General features: G+C 40.3%; 1 pseudogene; it reads right to left on the bottom strand.

Moving 5' to 3' along the window:
• Positions 1–3,303: 3,303 nt before the first annotated feature.
• On the bottom strand, positions 3,304–4,290 carry LOC115643570 (annotated as a pseudogene).
• Positions 4,291–7,520: the final 3,230 nt, after the last annotated feature.

Raw genomic sequence — 7,520 nt, 5'->3', positions numbered from 1 at the left:
AAAGTCAATATCTTAATGCATTAATGAGAATTAGATAATTTAAAAAGTACTCTGCTTGAAATTTAGCATTTGCCTTCTCCTTGTTTTCTCCTGAGTGATTTTAAAACTGGAATAAAACATACCCTTCCCACGATCCATAATATTAATCCTCATTTAACATCAGAGTAGGCTACATGTGAAGATATTAGGTTTTAATGAAGATTTTTTTTTTAGAAAAGTTGTGTCTAATCATTAGATTGAAAATAAATTATACACATGGCCAAGGGAATAGCTCAGGACTCTTTTAAATTGGACCCTGGTGACATCAGAGGTAAATCAACCAATCCCCCCTCCTCATCTCCTGCTAATGTGAATGGTGCAGTTCTGTTACCTGAAGAGACTGATTAAGGGAAGGTAAATGTGCAGGGGGGCCAAGAGCTCTCATTCATGCCTTGACCATTGTGAGTGTTATTCAGGGTTCCATGGCCACCAGCTACCCACTCTCGTGCTTCATCAAAGAGGTGGTGGGTCTCTGCTACATAGCCAAGGGAAAGATTTATGACTCAAGAAGACAGTTCCCTCCTCTCTGCTCCCTCCTTCCTACCTGGCTGCAGTAATTTGCTGCTGACCAGGTCACTGGGACTGGAAACTAACATTCTGCCATTTCTTGATCCTTCCCACCCACAGCATGTCAAATTTGTCCACATCTTTCTTAAAGTGTGGTGCCCGAATCTGGACACAATAGTTGTCATCACGGGGCCCTGGGGACTTAAACTGACTGGTTGGTGTGCCATCAGATAGCTAGCTAGCTAGCTAGATAGATAGATAATTTGCCATCATGTGCCCGCATTGCCCCTCAGCCATGTACATTGGCCAAACCAGACAGTCTCTACATAAAAGAATAAATAGACATAAATCAGACATCAGGAATGGTAATGTACAAAAACCAGTAGGAGAACACTTCAATCTTCCTGGACATTTTATAACAGATTTTAAAGTCATTATTCTTGAACAAAAACCTTCAGAAACAGACTTCAAAGAGAAACTGCAGAACTAAAATTCATTTTCAAATTTAACGCCATTAATTTGGGCTTGAATAGGGATTGGGAGTGGCTGGCTCACTACAAAAGCATCTTTACCTCTTCTGGAATTGATACCTCCTCATCAATTATTGGGAATTGACTACATCCACCATGATCAAATGGGCCCTGTCAACACTGGTTCTCCACTTGTGAACTAACTCCTTTTGCTTCATGTGTCAGTATAATAATGGCTGCAACTGAAATTATCTCTCCATGTATCTGAAGAAATGAAGTTTTTACCCACAAAAGCTTATGCCCAAATAAATCTGTTAATCTTTAAGGTGCCACCGGATTCCTTGTTGATTTTGGTTGGAGTGAGAATCCCTCACTTATGCTGGTGTAAATTATGAGTAAATCCAGTGAAGTCATCATATGTACACTGCTGTAAAACTGCAATAAGTGAGAGGAGAACCAGACTCTGTGATGTCTGGCAGGGAGGGGATGGAAGAATTGCTTCTTCCCGACCTCATGGGCAATTGCCTCGCACCATGAGGGTTCCTTACCTAGATAATGTGTTTATAGGGTATTGTTCTCCTCCTGTTTACACTGCTGTTGATTTGATTCTGTCCACATTAATTCTACTGACTGGAAAGGAAGCCACTCATGTGCTGCCTACTTTAAATTCTTCTCCAGGCACCCTGCTGCTGCCTATCATAATATTTACAGACAGCCTCATACAGTGAGAGCAAATCAAAACTGTCCCGGTGATTTTACACTGATGTAGACCCACTAAAGTCAAAGCCATTAAACAGGAAGCTGTTGTATCATGATCAGTAAACACAAAGTCCAGTCTGAATCTTAATGTATTAACCTTCTCATAGTCACATGAGGGTATAGCTGTTATGATCTTAGTTTTGAAGAACAGGAAGGTTATTCTGATTTTGCATTTCTAGGAACACATCAGAGTGTGAATGCCAATTTCACACAGAGTCAATGAGAGAGATTCTGTGCTCAATAATATACAAATAAAACTCATTATGACAAACAAGCCCATGTTTATTAGTATTTCCAACCCAGCAGAAAGACATTAAAAGGAACAAGAAGTGAAGGAGGAGAAGTGTGAAGTGGAATCACTACAGAAATCTAGAACAAAGATGATCCCAGTGATTATTGGAGCCCTTGGCTAGGAACTAGCTGCTCAAGAACACATTGGGGGTGCAAGACATCATGATCAGTGACCTCCTGAAGACAGACACAGTGAAAATGTTAAGGGGAGTCAAAGGAGAGCAAGAGCTAAAGCACAGGAATTCTGCAGAGGGTTTAACAAAATTCCAGACTACCCAGACCTATGGAGTTGATTTGTGGTCAGCATTTATTGGTGACTCATGGGGATACATTTAGACAGTCTTTCTCCTTTTTAAGCTTAAAGATCTTGTATGTTGTGAAGGCTATTTGTTTAAGGAAAATCCCCATGATTTAATACTGAAGGATAATAAGAATAATAAAAATAAAGTTTAAATTGAAACATTATTATTATTACTACATTTTAACATAACATCTTATAATATTTATATAATTTAAACCACCATTAGTAGCATAAAAAAAACCATTTTATTTCAAAATTAATCTGAGAGAGAGAGAGGTCCTAAATTTTATTGACACATGCTGCTGTTCTAAACCCCAGTGATTCCAAGACTGGAGAGATAAAGAGCAATTAGGGTAACCTAAAAAAAACACCATATATTATTTTTAAATCAACCAGACAAACAGGTCAATATCAGTCTTCAAAAAGTATTAGTGGATGCTGCTGATACAACTCCAGTGAAAGACAACTTCTGAGAGAGGATGAAATCCACCCCTTGGTAAAGGGTCTACATAAAGGCTATAGGCCACTTCTTTTACACTTCACTGCTGAAAACAGGGCCTCGGTGGGGAAATGAATGACACATATGTGTTAGGTAGACCCTCCACACTGTGAGGAAATTCACCATTTCCAACCCCCTGCCACTCCCATAGATGTCAGTGGGTAATAAATGGAGTTGACTGCAGTAGGAACTGGATGGGTTCTGGCCCATTAGCTCACATTTCCCCAGGCAGATCTAGGGTCCATCCATCCCAGAGTGAGGAATTGCTTGGCCCTGCTGCCCTTATTTGTACAGATAGCTCTTCCTGACAGTGGGGGTCCCATTGTATTTAACAGAACTGCCCTACTGGGTAAGAGCTGTCTGTACAAGCTGTGATTTACAGTCTCATACAATGAGATGAGCTCCCATTATCTTGACTTTATTGCAGTGTGCAATAACTATATACAAAATAGTTTGCTATTTGTTATGAAATTCATAGCCTCATTAGCAGCTTTCCTCAGGGTCTCCTTCACTTCTCTATTTCTCAGGCTGTAGATGAGTGGATTGGCCAGGGGAGTCAGGACTGTGTAGAAGAGAGAGAACACTTTGTTCAGGTCTCTCAGTGTGTCGGTGTCTGGTAGCAGACAGACAATGATCAGGGTCCCATAGAAGATGGTCACTACTATGAGGTGAGAGGAGCAGGTGGAAAAGGCCTTTTGCCTCCCGGCAGTGGAAGGGATTCTGTGGATGGTGGTGATGATGCACACATAGGATGCCACGGTTAATAGAAAGGGAGGTAGTGTTAATATGAAGGTGAACAGGAAGATCACAAGAGTCATCAGGCAGGTGTCACTGCAGGACAGTTTTACTAATGGGGCGTAATCACAAAAGAAATGGTCAATTTCATTGGGGCCACAATAAATAATTTGTGATATCCAAGATGTCGTGATAGTGCAAGCCACAAACCCACTTACCCACGACCCAGCTGCCAGGCGGAAGGAGACACTACCATTCATAAGGGCTGCATAATACAGAGGTTTGCATATCGCTAAATACCGATCATAAGACATCGCTTATAAGAGGAAACATTCCACAGATACCATAGAACCAAAAAAATACAGTTGTGTGATGCACTCCATAAATGAAATAGTCCTGTCCCCAGTCAGGAGACCAGCCAGCATCCTGGGCAGGATGGTGGAGCTGTAGCAGGTCTCCAAGCAGGACAAGTTCCCCAGGAAGAAGTACATGGGGGTGTGGAGGTGCTGATCAGCCACAACTAGCGCAATGATAAGGATGTTCCCAGCCATGGTCACAATGTAGATCACCAGGAACAGCAGGAAGAGAGGGATCTGCAGTTCATGGAGATTCCCAAATCCCAGTAGAATGAATTCTGTGATTGATATTTGATTTCTCCAGTCTCCAATCCATTTCTCCAGGTCTTCCATGGGCTCTATCAAGAAATTTAATTAAAAATATATAAGCTGTGGAATATGACATGAAAAGGGCAATTTGAGGATTTGTGGTGTCATTGTAATTTTGTTGATGGTTAAATGCAGTCATGGATGAGTTTTTCAGCATCTCTGCTTTTCTAGGCATCTGACTTTTGACCTGTCAATACCATGAACATAGATACAGTAACCCCAACCCTCTAGCCAGGCTCGTACCTCAATTTTCCACCATTTTGCTATCTCTTTCCATGTAGTCTAATGCCATGGGTGAAATCTAGGAGTCAAAAAAGCTGGGTTCTATTCCTGAAATAATGTGACCTTGAGAAACCATGTAGTTCTGTACCTCAGTTTTCACAGCTATAAAATGAGGACGAAAGTGGTATGTCATCTACTAATAAACATAAGTACTTAACATCTTCATAGTGCTCTGAGATCACTGACAGCTTTCTGTACGTACTCACAGGTAAAGCCCAACACACATGGAACTGATTTTTATACCAAGGTCCAGGTCAGTAAACAACAGTATACAAGTATTTAGTTAAGCATTGAAATATTCATTTTAATGCTTGCTTTTTTCTTGTTCAGATCTGAAAAAAAAATTTGTTGCACTCAGCTCAAACTATAAACTCATGTGCGATATGATTTCTTTTATCTTCTGTAACTGAGAAAGCACTCTGAGAAACAAATTATTGAATATGCAAAGGTAGATAGATATTCAGATAAACCAGAAAAAGTGAGTGTGTGTTGAGGGGTGGGCAGTGAGGAATGTTTGAAAAGATTTGCATCCTAACTTTACCTAACATTAATCTAGAGGACTGTTTATGCAGTGAGCAAATGCGGAGACACAAATCCACATAAATCTTCACAGATACCAGCCACCTCCATTCTGACTAGTCCTGAATAAATCCAGGGTGTTCTACAATCTAAAACTGTCTGGTCAGGGCATGTCTCACAGAAAGACAATGGTTCTGCTATATGTTTTTCACTACAGTGGCTGCTCGAAAACTCCCAACAGAACATTTGCACTATAATTTCTAAAACCAAATGTTTTGGGCTGACAAGGTTCTAAATCCACAAATTTAAAAACAAACTGAAAATTATTCAACCAAAATCTGATTTTAAAATAGTTTTAGGAGTGGTAGTTTTCCAATTAAATTCTGATTTTTTTAAGTGAAATCAGACACATCTTTTGAAAATTATTGTCTTCTTGAAAACCAAATTCTTCATCAAATAAATGCTGATGGATTTTTTTTCTACCAGCTCTAATAGGCACTGTAATGTAAGGGGAAAATCCTTATTAGATGGAAGCGAAATGGCATGAACATACATAATCTTACATTATCTTTTACCTTCTGGAAATCTAATAAGAGAGTTTGTCTTTCCTTCAAAACTGGTATAAGAAAAACTTGAGATCGCTGAGGTGACCTCTTTAAGCAACCTTTCAGAGACCCAGGATACAAGTTCAACAGTCTGTTTCTGATCCCCAAATTCTTTCTACAAGCCACTCCCCAACAAAAATTCTGATCACTGGCATGTCAGAGTTGGCTTGGATCTGCTACCAAAAGGCAAATGTCTGCCCTCGTTCATTATATGAGAGAGAAAAATCTCCCTAGAGAATAATGCTGATGAGAATTTTCAAATGCTGTGAAAGCATAATTAATAATATAATTATTTTTAGTCTTTACATCCAATAGGTATAACAGAGGGGAAAACTGGGAAAATGTTGAAGACAGAAAAGTTTTTATCCTCAAAGGAAGTCTCTCTGTTTACCAATCCTATGGAACACAAGTGTTGCCACACTTGATGTGATCAGTCATCCACCTTCCTCGCTATCATGTCTCTGACAGTGACCAGTACCAATTGCTTTTGATGAAGGTGCAATAAACCTTGTGGAAGAGAGTTGTGCAACAAAATGCCTACATGGAAACCCCTGGTAACCTCTTTTCTTAGGTTTCCCTATCTGTAAGGTGGGGATAATAGCATTTATTAATGACACTATTGGGTGTGGTGAGTTGCAGTGAGGATCGACCAGTTAATATTTGTCCAGGACAGGTAACTGAATCCAATGAATTTTGAACTCTGTGGAGAAAATAATCATATCAGGATATACCCAGAGTAGCACATGAAGTCAAATGCCCAGGTCCCCAGATAGTGATTTCAGTGAACCATCAGAGTTATATCATCTGAGGATTTAGCTCAATGGGATATAAAGCAAGAGTAAATCCACTGAAGTCTAAAGAGCTCAACATTTGAATAGCTTTCTGTATAGATAGATTTTCATATCACTTACCCCTCATGGACAGGTATGGTGGGTCTAGGTCTCCTCTCACTCGCCCCAGTATATAACAGCAGTAATCCCATTACAGTCAAGGGGACTGATTCTTCGGAGGCTCACTTTGGTGTTAATCCAGAGTGACTACACTGAGGTCAATGGGTCATATTCTCCTGTCACTCATCCGGTAGTAAAGGAGGAGTAACACCACCGAAAGCCATGAAGCTTGATGCTCCACCCACACAGCACATTTTGAATTAGAAATAACTAATGAAATCAGTGGGCCCAAATTTTATTCTCACTTATGCTCGTGCAACAAAAGAGAAACTCAAGTGAAGGCATGACAGTTCCATTAATATATGAAAAATGTTCACAGAACAAGATGTTAACTCTCCCCTTTACACACTTACACATACACCAAAAAAACCCTCACAACTGATATGTGAACTTCAAAGGATTTCTACATTCTGGAATCTAAATTATACATTTCCATTTGTTGACCCTAAACTGAATGTTTTGCGTAGACTTGGGTTGGTAGACATTGTCTTCTGTGTCTCTCGGAGTTGCTGCTGTATCCCATGGGAACTGCAGTTCCAAGTCCCACATGTTTTCATTCTCCTCCATGGGCCTTCCTATCTGGCCACACTACATCTCCCATGGTGCACAGCAGTCTCTCCCTGTGGCGGAACTGCTGCAGTGTATAATGGACATGTGTGGAGAGGGAAATCCATAACTTAACCCTTTGTTCAATGCTTAACAGACATGTGGCCTGGTTCTTTGCTCACTCATCACCTTTTAGGAAGGGCTGAGCATCAGAGCCGGTAGAGGGAAAAAAAAACTTCCATCAAAACATTTTTCTGTGAATAAGAGGAAACATTTTCCCCCGCAGGACATTTTGTCCGAATGTTACTTTGTTTTTCCAGGCAGCTCCAGTTAGCACCTGGCATGACTGGAT

The sequence above is a fragment of the Gopherus evgoodei genome, unplaced genomic scaffold (assembly GCF_007399415.2).
Source record: "Gopherus evgoodei ecotype Sinaloan lineage unplaced genomic scaffold, rGopEvg1_v1.p scaffold_62_arrow_ctg1, whole genome shotgun sequence".
NCBI lineage: Eukaryota > Metazoa > Chordata > Testudines > Testudinidae > Gopherus > Gopherus evgoodei.
This window is presented reverse-complemented; position numbering and strand designations above follow the sequence as displayed.